The sequence below is a fragment of the Calliphora vicina genome, chromosome 2 (genome assembly GCF_958450345.1).
Source record: "Calliphora vicina chromosome 2, idCalVici1.1, whole genome shotgun sequence".
Lineage (NCBI taxonomy): Eukaryota > Metazoa > Arthropoda > Insecta > Diptera > Calliphoridae > Calliphora > Calliphora vicina.
Window position 1 is genome coordinate 12425655 of NC_088781.1, and position 16381 is coordinate 12442035.

The following is a 16381-nucleotide window of genomic DNA, read 5'->3' on the forward strand; positions in this document are numbered from 1 at the left end:
TGCCGTTTATGTGTCCAGCTGATTTCAGATAAAGTTTTTTTTTAAAAATTATTGAATTTAAATTTTTGTTTATATTAATATTAAAGATAATTAATAAACCTTTACAAAAAAACAAAAAATGTTTGTTTGTTAATAGTATTTACGATATTGCGGCATAAGAAATAACTTTTGGTAAAAAGTGCCAGTTTTAAAGCTGTAGTTTCAAAATAAAAATTCTAAAACCGAAGAATAATTTTTAATTTTAGCTTCTATTAAAACCGAATTATTCAGAAAAACCTATTTTCTCAAAACTAATTCAAGCCACCACATTTATTGATATATTTTCATAATTTGTTTGATAAATTTTTAAAACACTTTTTTATGGTGTTTTCACTCTAAAACCCTAATTAACTACATACAGCTTTTACTTTTAGCTGTAGCTAAAAGTAAAGTTAATTTATGTTAAATGTTTAACTCTTCAATAATGTATATAAATATGTTTTAAATTTTGCATAAATTGAATAATTTTTTGTGATATGATGATGCTATTAACATAGATTTTTTTTTGAATTTTGCGTGATTGCAATCAGTACGACACAAAAATATATTAATATTTTCCTCTTCCTTTGAAATTCAATTTTAAAATTGTTGTAATACATTCATATGTACATAATTTTTGAAAAAAAAATTATTTTTGAAAAAAAAATTATGTATATGCGTAGCTCAATGAAAAAATCTTTTTTTTTCATTTTAATTTATTAATAGACATATTTTTAATAGTTTAACAAAAAAAATTGCATTTTATTTAAAAAGTACTATTTGTGAATGGAAAAAATCGTCTGTTAAGAGAGTAGGAACATTTGTGCATCAATTCATACACAAAGAAAAAAAACATTATTGTATATTGATTGAATATTAAGCAGCTGTACGACTGACCCATCATAGTCGTCATCAGACAAGCCCATGCTGCATTCCATCTATGTACTTCAATCTACAAAGGACCACCATAGTATCAATCAATAACAAAACAAGTACATAAGTACTAGTGATACTATCGGCTGGTACGAATTTATCATACCCTTTATCGTAGAAATTTTTCATAGAAATATTCAAAGTTTTGAAAAAAGTGCCGATTGCTCGCGTTACTGAAAATAGCCAAAAACCATTACCGAATGAATTCAAATTAGCGTTACCGTTACCATTTAACCCTTTCGAATCTTTACATATTTTATACTTTATAAAGTTTCAATGTTACAAACTGTATAATAAGTTTAAAAATACCCACATTTCTCATGCTAAAGAGTAGAAAGAACAATTTATATAATAAAATAAACTGAATGAATATAATAGAAATTTGCATATCCAATGCAACGATGATGATGATGAAGGTTTTAACAGTGAATGAAACTGTGTAAAAAGACATTGATACAGAGCTCAATAGAATAGAAAACTAAGAACTAAGGCAACTGAGTCAGAGATGAGAAGGACAGTGATTGAATGAGGAAAACAATATGAACATTTTGAAAATTCTAAAGAATGTTGACGAATGATGCTATTAATAGGAATAGAGCACTAACAATAACTAACAATAATGATGGTATAATAAAATCAAGTTAATTGTGGCATTTAAGGAAATATGCTGGTTGGCTGGCTGGCTGGCATTCAGCAAAATCAACAGGAAACCAAGGACTTTCAACTACTAACAAACAAAATTCTAAAATTTCAAATAAATTAAATCTAAATGACATGCAAAATAAATCATTATAAACCATGATGATAAGGACAAAGGTTATACTGATACCCCTGTATATAAAATCATCATAGTACCTACTTTAATTTGCACCCTCCAATCAAGTCATTCGAAAGTTGGAAAAAAAACCCAATAAATAAATAAAGACATTAATTTGAATAAAAAATCACACGACAAATAAGCTGTCAGCAGCGAAAATCACAGGCATCGAAATTCATTTGAATTTATTACACTGCATGTAATAAAACAAAGGAAAAGAAATTCAAAAAAAATTAATAAAAATGGAATGAAAAAAAAAGATAAACTCACAAACATAATAACAACAATTCACAACATTCCCTTTCTCTTTCACCTTCAATAAATAGAAGGGATTAATGAAATCAACCACAAACTGTGTTTAAACCCTGTTAAGGGTGATAAAGCAAACAAAGCCAACAAGAGCAAAATTATAACGCATTTATTATTTAAAAGAGGATTTAAAAAAAAGTGTAGAATGGTTTCTTTTACAAATGCCCTCACACAAACATGCATTATATACAAATACAGTTATACATGGATACTTACATATTCACATACTTACTATCGCCTAAATAGATACAAATTCCTTTGCATGCTACTGTCGTACTTTTCTATAACGAATAAGGGTTTGATGGATCCCAGCAATTAAGCAATTAGTCAATGTATCTCTTATATACAGTAAAGAGTCAATTGGTTACTTTATACATCCCAAGTAATCTGGGGTGAAGTCAATTGCCAATTGACTTCACTCCAGACTTTTTAAATCAATATTTGAGGTCAATTAGCACTATATAACTAATAATGTAACCAGTTAGGTAGCTACTAGCTATATGAGAATACAATGCGTTAGATTTATGCCAGCTATCGGACAGTCTCATTGTAATCTACGTGTTAAAATAACAAGTGTCACATAGCTGGTTATGTAACTAGTTGTCACCATAAATGAAAGGTAAAATCTGAAAGTAAATTTTAATTAGGCTTAAGTTCATTTTTATTATAATTTATTTGTAATAATTCAAAGAATATCAATGAATATTAAAATCTTATACATTGAACATTTGGCTTCGAATGGGCAATATCCTTGGTTTAATACTAAAATCCATCAAATAGGCTCAAAAAATTATTAGAAAGGCTTAACTAAACAGACTACTTTCAGAGAGACAGTAGTGAATAAACAAAATTATAATTTTTCAAATGTTTTTCTTCTTTATCAATTTATTTTCGGTTGCTAGAACCGAATCTGGATCATGGAAACTTCTTAGGCGAAGTAGAACTATATGCAAACGATACCATCCGGTTTATAATAAGGTAGAACTTGCTGGCCACAAGTCAGAAACATTACTAATTCGTGAAGCATTCCTAAAGAGTGGAGGAAAAAGGAGACTATAAATGTGGAATAACAGGAACAGGAATAGGAATAGGAACAGGAATAGTCATAGGAATAGGAATATTAATAGGAATAGGAACAGGAATAGGCATAGGAATAGGTATAGGAATAGGAATAGGAATAGTAATAGTAATAGTAATAGTAATAGTAATAGTAATAGTAATAGTAATAGTAATAGTAATAGTAATAGTAATAGTAATAGTAATAGTAATAGTAATAGTAATAGTAATAGTAATAGTAATAGTAATAGTAATAGTAATAGTAATAGTAATAGTAATAGTAATAGTAATAGTAATAGTAATAGTAATAGTAATAGTAATAGTAATAGTAATAGTAATAGTAATAGTAATAGTAATAGTAATAGTAATAGTAATAGTAATAGTAATAGTAATAGTAATAGTAATAGTAATAGTAATAGTAATAGTAATAGTAATAGTAATAGTAATAGTAATAGTAATAGTAATAGTAATAGTAATAGTAATAGTAATAGTAATAGTAATAGTAATAGTAATAGTAATAGTAATAGTAATAGTAATAGTAATAGTAATAGTAATAGTAATAGTAATAGTAATAGTAATAGTAATAGTAATAGTAATAGTAATAGTAATAGTAATAGTAATAGTAATAGTAATAGTAATAGTAATAGTAATAGTAATAGTAATAGTAATAGTAATAGTAATAGTAATAGTAATAGTAATAGTAATAGTAATAGTAATAGTAATAGTAATAGTAATAGTAATAGTAATAGTAATAGTAATAGTAATAGTAATAGTAATAGTAATAGTAATAGTAATAGTAATAGTAATAGTAATAGTAATAGTAATAGTAATAGTAATAGTAATAGTAATAGTAATAGTAATAGTAATAGTAATAGTAATAGTAATAGTAATAGTAATAGTAATAGTAATAGTAATAGTAATAGTAATAGTAATAGTAATAGTAATAGTAATAGTAATAGTAATAGTAATAGTAATAGTAATAGTAATAGTAATAGTAATAGTAATAGTAATAGTAATAGTAATAGTAATAGTAATAGTAATAGTAATAGTAATAGTAATAGTAATAGTAATAGTAATAGTAATAGTAATAGTAATAGTAATAGTAATAGTAATAGTAATAGTAATAGTAATAGTAATAGTAATAGTAATAGTAATAGTAATAGTAATAGTAATAGTAATAGTAATAGTAATAGTAATAGTAATAGTAATAGTAATAGTAATAGTAATAGTAATAGTAATAGTAATAGTAATAGTAATAGTAATAGTAATAGTAATAGTAATAGTAATAGTAATAGTAATAGTAATAGTAATAGTAATAGTAATAGTAATAGTAATAGTAATAGTAATAGTAATAGTAATAGTAATAGTAATAGTAATAGTAATAGTAATAGTAATAGTAATAGTAATAGTAATAGTAATAGTAATAGTAATAGTAATAGTAATAGTAATAGTAATAGTAATAGTAATAGTAATAGTAATAGTAATAGTAATAGTAATAGTAATAGTAATAGTAATAGTAATAGTAATAGTAATAGTAATAGTAATAGTAATAGTAATAGTAATACTAATACTAATAATAGTAGTAGTAGGTGGCTCAGTAGTTGAATCTCACATAATGGATCTCAATCCATATCTATGCAGATTCCACACCCCATCATACAAAAAAAAAAGATAGATAGATAGATAGATAGATAGATAGATAGATAGATAGATAGATAGATAGATAGATAGATAGATAGATAGATAGATAGATAGATAGATAGATAGATAGATAGATAGATAGATAGATAGATAGATAGATAGATAGATAGATAGATAGATAGATAGATAGATAGATAGATAGATAGATAGATAGATAGATAGATAGATAGATAGATAGATAGATAGATAGATAGATAGATAGATAGATAGATAGATAGATAGATAGATAGATAGATAGATAGATAGATAGATAGATAGATAGATAGATAGATAGATAGATAGATAGATAGATAGATAGATAGATAGATAGATAGATAGATAGATAGATAGATAGATAGATAGATAGATAGATAGATAGATAGATAGATAGATAGATAGATAGATAGATAGATAGATAGATAGATAGATAGATAGATAGATAGATAGATAGATAGATAGATAGATAGATAGATAGATAGATAGATAGATAGATAGATAGATAGATAGATAGATAGATAGATAGATAGATAGATAGATAGATAGATAGATAGATAGATAGATAGATAGATAGATAGATAGATAGATAGATAGATAGATAGATAGATAGATAGATAGATAGATAGATAGATAGATAGATAGATAGATAGATAGATAGATAGATAGATAGATAGATAGATAGATAGATAGATAGATAGATAGATAGATAGATAGATAGATAGATAGATAGATAGATAGATAGATAGATAGATAGATAGATAGATAGATAGATAGATAGATAGATAGATAGATAGATAGATAGATAGATAGATAGATAGATAGATAGATAGATAGATAGATAGATAGATAGATAGATAGATAGATAGATAGATAGATAGATAGATAGATAGATAGATAGATAGATAGATAGATAGATAGATAGATAGATAGATAGATAGATAGATAGATAGATAGATAGATAGATAGATAGATAGATAGATAGATAGATAGATAGATAGATAGATAGATAGATAGATAGATAGATAGATAGATAGATAGATAGATAGATAGATAGATAGATAGATAGATAGATAGATAGATAGATAGATAGATAGATAGATAGATAGATAGATAGATAGATAGATAGATAGATAGATAGATAGATAGATAGATAGATAGATAGATAGATAGATAGATAGATAGATAGATAGATAGATAGATAGATAGATAGATAGATAGATAGATAGATAGATAGATAGATAGATAGATAGATAGATAGATAGATAGATAGATAGATAGATAGATAGATAGATAGATAGATAGATAGATAGATAGATAGATAGATAGATAGATAGATAGATAGATAGATAGATAGATAGATAGATAGATAGATAGATAGATAGATAGATAGATAGATAGATAGATAGATAGATAGATAGATAGATAGATAGATAGATAGATAGATAGATAGATAGATAGATAGATAGATAGATAGATAGATAGATAGATAGATAGATAGATAGATAGATAGATAGATAGATAGATAGATAGATAGATAGATAGATAGATAGATAGATAGATAGATAGATAGATAGATAGATAGATAGATAGATAGATAGATAGATAGATAGATAGATAGATAGATAGATAGATAGATAGATAGATAGATAGATAGATAGATAGATAGATAGATAGATAGATAGATAGATAGATAGATAGATAGATAGATAGATAGATAGATAGATAGATAGATAGATAGATAGATAGATAGATAGATAGATAGATAGATAGATAGATAGATAGATAGATAGATAGATAGATAGATAGATAGATAGATAGATAGATAGATAGATAGATAGATAGATAGATAGATAGATAGATAGATAGATAGATAGATAGATAGATAGATAGATAGATAGATAGATAGATAGATAGATAGATAGATAGATAGATAGATAGATAGATAGATAGATAGATAGATAGATAGATAGATAGATAGATAGATAGATAGATAGATAGATAGATAGATAGATAGATAGATAGATAGATAGATAGATAGATAGATAGATAGATAGATAGATAGATAGATAGATAGATAGATAGATAGATAGATAGATAGATAGATAGATAGATAGATAGATAGATAGATAGATAGATAGATAGATAGATAGATAGATAGATAGATAGATAGATAGATAGATAGATAGATAGATAGATAGATAGATAGATAGATAGATAGATAGATAGATAGATAGATAGATAGATAGATAGATAGATAGATAGATAGATAGATAGATAGATAGATAGATAGATAGATAGATAGATAGATAGATAGATAGATAGATAGATAGATAGATAGATAGATAGATAGATAGATAGATAGATAGATAGATAGATAGATAGATAGATAGATAGATAGATAGATAGATAGATAGATAGATAGATAGATAGATAGATAGATAGATAGATAGATAGATAGATAGATAGATAGATAGATAGATAGATAGATAGATAGATAGATAGATAGATAGATAGATAGATAGATAGATAGATAGATAGATAGATAGATAGATAGATAGATAGATAGATAGATAGATAGATAGATAGATAGATAGATAGATAGATAGATAGATAGATAGATAGATAGATAGATAGATAGATAGATAGATAGATAGATAGATAGATAGATAGATAGATAGATAGATAGATAGATAGATAGATAGATAGATAGATAGATAGATAGATAGATAGATAGATAGATAGATAGATAGATAGATAGATAGATAGATAGATAGATAGATAGATAGATAGATAGATAGATAGATAGATAGATAGATAGATAGATAGATAGATAGATAGATAGATAGATAGATAGATAGATAGATAGATAGATAGATAGATAGATAGATAGATAGATAGATAGATAGATTAATGGATTGATTGATTGATGGATTGATAGATTGATAGAGAGTTAAATAGTTGGTTGGATAGATAAATTGGTTTATAATTCCGCATCGACACCGCAGTTTAAACCAATGATGCGCAGCCCATACCACAATATTGGAAAATCAAATCACACATATTCTAACGATCTTACATTTTAGTAGTCGTTGTCCATTCAACGAGACAACTAGGAATACGCATGAGCACTGGTGTATGACTTTATCTATATTTTTTCAGTTTTTGTATTTGTGTGTTTGTAGGTGCACTGAATAAAATAAAGAATTGAATGTGTTGGTGAGAGTTAGACCCCTTTCACACTAGGCAATTTTGTTGCGCAAGTCTCTTGTGTTTGTAGATGTCAAATTTTGTAGAAACAAGTGTTGTTTTGTTGTTGGGCAAGAGACTTGCGCAACTAAATTCCCTGTTGTGAAAGGGGTCTAAATGTATTGGTGAGATAATTTATTTTTGCGCATCTTTGATTTAAACATACATTTACAGGAGAAACAATATTTTTTAATTTCAATAAATATTGTGGAAGAATCTTTTAAATAGTACCTATTTAAGCTTAAGGTCTTCTTCAAAAATCTTTATATTTTTTTCAATATTTCGCTACTTCGTTGTATAGCATAATCAGGAAAAAATAGTGCACAATTACTGAGAGATAAAAACCAAAGTCTTCTGTTAAAAATCTAAAACATCCAACAACAAAATCAATTTATTGTATTACTATATCTGACATGATATGAGAGACAGTAATAATTTGCAACATTTTTTATCGCACCTTCGCATTTTATTCTCCCTCAAATGATACAAGTTTTCTAATTATTTTAGAGCTGACAAAACATTTTTTTAGTTGTACATTTGGACACTACTCTTTATGTTATATGAACTATTTATTATGGAGTATTAAAGTAACCAGATTGTAGCTTTAATCGGTTAATGAAATAAACAAATTAATCACTTACCCCCATTAACACGAAGCCTGGTTATGCGTTAACTAATAGTTATACTGTCGGTTAAAATTATTTTTGTATGAAAACTGTCAGTATAACTATTAGTTAACACATAACCAGGCTTCGTGTTACTTGGGGTTAATATAATATTTTTCGCACAAACGATACCTAAGGCAATAAATTAATTTCTGGTATACATTAATATTTAATACCTAGCAGGCATTAAAAAAGATCCCTAAAAATGTAAATTAAATTTCTGAATTGTCTTAGAAGTACTTACGAAGGTTTTATGAAACATTGAATAACCTTTAGTCTGAGCTACCTCAGACTAGAAAATTAAACACATCACTATCATTCGTACTCCCAGTGGCCCAAATATTTGATGAACAAACAAAAAAGGAGAAAGAAAATTAAACAGTTTGAAGAAAAAACTGTTGAAAAACAATTGACAGAGAGACTGACTGACAAAGCAGCAACAGCGGGAACAATAACATAAACTAAGTCAGTTAAATGATAAGGTCCACTCCGTCCATGTATACAAAGAAGTTGTTGCTCTTGCTGTTTTTGTTTCAAAATTCTTTTCTTTTACATAAAATAACTTTTAAAAACTTTTTTCTATAACATTTTCCGGCTTAACACTGTTTTTGTTTTTTTTTTTGTTTGAGAGAAAAAGGAACAAAGTGGTTATAAACAATTGAATAAATCTTGGCCAAAGAATGTTCTTTAGAAAAGCTAAAGGGGATGAGTGTTGACAAAAAATATGTTGTACGGCATGTTTTTCATAAGGATATGTAGGTGTTGAGTTGGAGTTTGTAGTAGATTAAAATAAAACTCAATACAAAAGCACACCCCATTCCAAAGAATCTCTAAGTAAATAGGACAAAACAGTGTTAGGAAAAACGCTAAATCCTAATCTCCAAAAAGATTTGAAATCAGCAAATTTATAAAAAAATTAGGCGCTAATTTCTTTTTTAAGAAAATTTTTTAGTCCCAGAAATATTCTTAAACAATTATAAAAATGGTACTTGTTCCTTAATAAATATTAAAAACGTTTCGTAAAACTTCGCTAAAACTAATTTTGAAAGTCACATTTTCCTTAGTCACAACAGGTGGACCAACGAGCCTTCTTGTGTTACAACGAGGTCTAATTGGTCCGTATATGATGCCAGCAGAACGGGTCTACTTATGGAATTTCGTCGTGAGCAAATAAGGCTAATAGTTTCCTTCATTACAGGACACTGTATAATTGGGACACATGCTAGAAGACTGGGTCTTCGGTACAATGACTACTGTAGGAGCTGTCATAATCAGGTGTCCCACCTGATAAACCTGAGGGAACGCATCCTCGGAATTCCATTCCTATCATGCTTAGGTGAGATATCAAGGATGAGTCTTACTACTTCTTCATTAGGGAATCTGGTTGATATAACTTGGAGACAACTTACGTATAATAAATACCCTGCTGTTTACCCCTTGGTTATCACAATGGGATCAGTTTTGAATGGACCCAAGTGAGCTGCATGAAGAGCGGCTGTCCATGGAACCTAAGTCACAGCACCATACTAGATCAAATATTTACTGACTATTTGCAAGCGTTCTGGAACTAGTTGTGGAATTACTACAGTCTATCCTGTGTATAGTCTTTATTTTGTAGTTATACTAAATTAATTTATTATTTTATTTATGTCTAATTTTTAAATTCTTCAATTTTGTTACAAGACTTCCACATATAGTATTAATACAGTTTTAACTTTAAATTTTTATACCGATTCAATTTATGTTTGAAATCAATTGATTTTTCCAAATATGTAATACAAATTTACTGGCATTTTCAAATTTGTCTGTAGCTAAATTCCAAAGATCAACTATAACTTTTAATTGACCATAAAACGACTTGTTGTTTAATTGATATAATCAGAAATGTTTATTTAGATACTTAATGAATATCTACTATTTTAATCAGCTTTCAAATTGAGCAAGTTTCATGCTAACAAAATTTAGTTTGAATTAACGGTCAACATTAAGTGTTCTGTTTGATTCAGGCATGGAAAACAGAGATCTTGAAATTTAACCGAACTCTACCCTAAGAAGTACTTTCTTGTGATTAAAAATATTATTGTTGTATTATTTGTGTTAGAAAAAGTTGTGTAAATTATTTTGGAAAAGTGTTTCTAATGTCTAAATTCATATAGAAGAGTTAACACAAAATTTACTCACAATTTGAATTTAAAATACAGTTTTTTTCTGTTTTATTCAAACATAAACGGCTAAATAGGCCTCTGGATGGATAACGTATCGGGTAAATGGCCTCCAATGCACATATAGGCACTTATGTCGTAATTTTCCATGACCATTTTGCAGAATTGGGGCTGAATTTCGTTGATAAAGCGTTGAGTTTCCTCCCTCAATGCATGGGTATTTACTTAGATATTTGACTTCAAATAATCCTATAAAAAGAAATCCAATGTTGTTAAATCACAAGATCTACAATTCAATTCTGATAACCGATACGAGAGAATACACGACCAATGCGGATCTCAACATAAACAAGTCTCCTGGGACTCGTCCATTAGCTAAAGTACTTTTTTCCGTGCCGGAAACGTTCCTGTATGTTGGAAGGTTGCTAATTTAACGCCAATTCCTAAAAAGGGAGAGGCTAACAACCGTGTAAATTTTCGCCCAGTAGCAATTTGTTTACTCAGTGACCGGCAGTATGGCTTTCGTAGAGGACTCTCTATGGGAGACTTGTTAGCCTTCCTATCGGAAAAATGGTGTCGTTCCATTCATGGTGCGCTTTTATCAAAACTTAATTCTTTTGGTGACGGTAATAATTGCTCTCGATTTATATCGAGCTTTCTCAAAGATCGCATTATCGCACTGGAATCTCATCAATCGAGTTCAAGATCAATTCAGGTGTACCACAAGTTTCCCTCATTTCTCCTACTCTATTCCTTACATATCTTTCAAAAGGACCTTCTACGTCAATCCTACAACTCTATCTATTCTTTTGCAAGACTCATGACAGATCATGTTGCTTCATCTGTTTTTATGGGTGGTGTAAATATTCAGTGCGATGTCCGCTGGACAAAACTCATTTTTCAAGTGTAGAAAGAAGCATTAAAGTGCATTGATTTTCTTAATCGGCGTAGGAAATACATCACTCCATGTGATCTCCTTACTATTTACATCACTTAAATCCGACCCAAAATGGAATACGACTCTCATGTATAGGACGCTGCACAGTGGGGCAGAATCGAGCATTTGTATGGCCCATTTTAATAACTTAAACTCGAATACTCCTTGGCTACGCCCAATTCAAAATTTTCGGACCAGCCGTTTAGAAATGCCAGATTTATTTCCAAAAAATTTCGATTCTGACCCACTGTGCGCTGCTTCGAAGTCTATTTTGGAGTTACTCGAACGCGTACAGGAGTGGACGAAGGTACTTATCGGTGACAGTAGGGTATCCAGATCTATTGACTGACTGGTTGTATTTCACTGTTTTACCGATACTACAATGGAATGTGCTCTGCTGAAATCCGAGTTATTAAAGAGCTTAGGTATTTGTAGATTTCCATACAACAAATCGATATTTATTTAAAACTAGTTGACCCGCCCGGCTTCACCCGGTAGCATTTACTAATGTAAGTTCTTCAAGTTTCTCCAACCCGCATACACCTGCCTATTCTTATTTATTTGCAAATAAAATATCTAAATTTGTACTGCATACTTTAGGGAACTTTTTATTACAGTTGAATGGACTCAAAAAAATTCCCAGTTTCACCCGGAATTTTTGAATTTTTTTTCTTTACAAACCATCTCCTCAAAATTTCGAATCGAATAAAAAAAAATCAGCCAAATCGCTCCAGCCGTTCTCACGTGATGACATTACATACATGGACCATTTTATTTTTATATATATAGAATATGAGTGATCACAAATCGAGCTCCATTTCTCACTTAAACGCTTATTTACAAAGTTATTAACGATTTCAGATATTTTCAGATTCATTCAAAAAATCTATTTTTTGATTGCATTTTAATCAAAATATGTATTTTTAAAGAATACCAAATATACAGGTTTCCTTTTGAGTTGCTTCCTTGCCTTTTCGACTTTACTAATTTCATTTTAATTACTTTGGTCAATTAGTTGCTCACGTGCAATAGCCATTGGAGGCATCACCTTAAAAAACACAACCAAAATTTAACAGATTCCTTATTCTGTGCAACCAACATGAGTCACGTATTTTTCACATTTCTCTAAATAAATTCTGCCAAAGGTGACTAAACAAAAACAACAAAACAAAAAATATGACTGTAAATAGCTGGCTGGCTGGTGATGGTGTTCATAAAATAAAATGATTTAACAGATAAAAACCAACAAAATAAATAAATGAATACCTCTACAAACTAGTTCAAAAACTCTTTTTAACAAATTAAAGTAATAATAAAAACAAAACAAAGTTTGTAAATGCAAGAAACAACAGGAGAATGTGTGTAGAAGAATGAATAAGACTGGAAATGCATTAAAAACAACAATAAACTGGTAAACAAAAGGAGGAGGACCTTTTGAACGTCACATGAACAAAAACGACAAAAGAGTAGAGAGAGTAGGGAGTATCAAAACAGGAAATGGAAAATTGCAGTTTTCGGTCGTGTTTGTGTAGTTTATTATTAAATGTATAAATAAATGAATGGACGGATGATTGTTTTATTAGGTTGATTGTTTAGTTCAACTTGGTAGCATTACCATTTAGTCAGTCGTCATGTTAAGTTAAAATGACCAAAAAAAATACAGATGTCAGTCTGCCAGATAAAGTGCTGGTTATTTATGACAGGCGTCAAAAGAGGTAAAGAGCTAAAGACTTTTTCGTTTAATCTCATTTTAATTTTTAGGTGCCTAATTGTTTGTTGTTCTGGCATTTAGTAAAAATGTAGTCGTCAGATTTCCTGGGATCTGTACTGATTTTAAATTAAATAGTTTACATTAAATGCTCAAAAGAAGGGCAAAGGAAAAATAGTTTTTTATATGATGGTGTTACATTTTGAAAAAAAAAATATGATTCAAGGTTTTTTTTATTGAATCTACAAATTCCATAAATTACCAATTTTGTTTTTCTGGTGTTTTTACATCTATTTTGCCTTGACTGTTTAATATAATGACAATGGTTCAAATGAACTAATTCTTAATTTAATTTTCAAAATCAAATAAAATTTGATATTGATTAATTCATTGTCTTAGTACTTTATTTAGTACTTCAAAAGTCTTGAATTAATTTTTTATAGAATTAATACCTTATTGAATCATTCAAGTCTTCTTTAACTCAAACCCATTACAAAATAGCTTTAAAAAATGCTTGATTCCGAAACACGTATAGAAAAAGAAAACAATTTCAAAATGTTTGTATGAAAATCATTTAAAATTGTTTTCCGACAGTGTTTCTGAATCAAACTGTTCAACAGAGCTTCGAATTAATAAAATCAATATGAGCTTAATTCTCTAAAATCTTATTTCAAAATTAAAGGTCTCAGCAATTTATTCTATGAAACTAAGGCAAATTAAGAAGTGTAAACTGTAGGCCAAGGCGAATTTATACAAGGTGGAGGCAGTCAAACAGCTGATAATTTTTTTTCGATTTTTGGTTCTAACAGATGTCAAAGCTTGTTTTTATATTTATATATCTATATATTCTAAGCTTATTAACAAAAAATGTATTGTTTACATAAATAATTAAAGCCCTCATTATTCAATTATCTACACTATATTAAGTTTAAATACTTATTTGTTTAATTTTTCATTTTGGTTTTTTGACATTTGTTAATCTGCCTGTTGTTTTTGTTGTGTTGTAGTATTCGCCGCAACAAATACTAATGAATTTGACAGCTTCAACAACCATTCCCACAAAATATCTTGAACAGTATTCGTAACGAGCGAATTATGAATACCAGCAAGGACTGCAAGTCGCTAGTTGTGGTGTTCCAGGATTCACAGCCATACAACAGGACCGAACGCACGTTAGATGTAAAGAAAAGGTCCTCAGATGAATTTGGGGTGATGTCCATACTTTTTGCAGTGCCCCAAATGCTTGGTTTGCCTTTTTGATGCGATTTGTAATATCTTATCGCGAGCCGCCTGATGCTGATATGACACTATCCAGATTTATAAACGATTAGACAGCTTCAAGATCTACGTTGTCTATTTGGAACTTTTGGGAGTTGTTATTTAAACGTAAGAAATTGATTTTAGCTATGTTAACATGTAAACCAGCATCACTTTTATAAATATGGGTCATACTTTTGGACCGAATGGACTCGATATTTTTTTTGTTAGTTAGACAACTAAATTAGCAATAATATACAAAAGATTTGAGGTCAATATCTATTATGAATCCAAAAATAAACGATTTTCAATTTAAATATTAAAAAAATACTGGATTTTTGCGGTTTTTTGGGAAAAAAGGTGACTTAACTCTTTTCTGTAAGGTATCCTTACGGAGAACATTTTGGTATAAAAAACATGTAAAATTTTTCAAATATGTCGACCCTACGCCCTTCGGAATTTGACCTATTTTTTATCAAAAATTCAACTTTGGGACCCAATTCAACTCTGATCCCAAAGTCGGGATCAGAAACCAAAAAGCAGCTTTGGAAACCTTGATGTGTTCCCTATTTATCGCCAAAGTATTTTCCCAGCCCCGATGGAAATGTGGACCCTATAGGCAAAATTGTAAAAAATACAATTTTTGCTCCAATTTTTAGGAATTGCGGGATTTGGAATTTTAGGAATTGCACATTTGTCGATGTTGGGAAGACCGGGGAAGGTTATGCTCCTCCATGTTCTATATTCCGTCTGGTCACCCTTTTTTGGTACCTTTATATTACCCCAATCCCACATCCCTTATAATCCTCTCCAGTTTAATATAAAACTCTTTTTCTCTGAGCTCAGCCAATTTCGGGAATACAATAGATATTGCGTGAACAGGTTCGAAGTCGAATAGAGACGAATCTATCGGCCCGTTTTGCATCCTTCTGTAATCAGTTAGATTTCAGTTGAATTGGGGATTATCCAATCGCATCGAATTCTGGTACCGGGGCTGCCGGTTGAGTATCCAGACATGCATGAACTTTAGAGTGCTTATTTAGAGGCGCCACTTACTCATTCTAAGGATCATTAGCAACTCGGCTACTTGATGGGAACTTTGAATAGGACTCTCCCCTTAAAACCGCTAAAATGATGTCCACGACTGCTTATTTTTTTCGTAGTTACCCAGAATATATAAAATAATGTGCTGGGTAACGACTACAAAGTAATGTATGTGGTAATTAGTTCCCATTACCAAAATTCAGAAAATCTTTGCTGTCACAAATCTAAGTTTGATTTTATTGCATGAAAAAACTCAAAAATGTTTACTTTTAATAGATTAAAAAGATTTCCACTTTTACTGATACAAATAAAAGAACATATCCAATAATAAAACGTCTTTATTACAAACAACTAGTAAATAATATTAAACAAACATTTATTAACCATTAAATCACCCTGTATTACAAGTCACAAACAATGAATGTAATTTAAGTAACTCTTCGAACCTGTAATTGGAAACATTTTAAAACATTTTTAAAAAAAAAAAAAACAAATACATTAAAATATTGTTGTTAACAGCACAAGTGGCTGACAACTTAATATCCAGATATT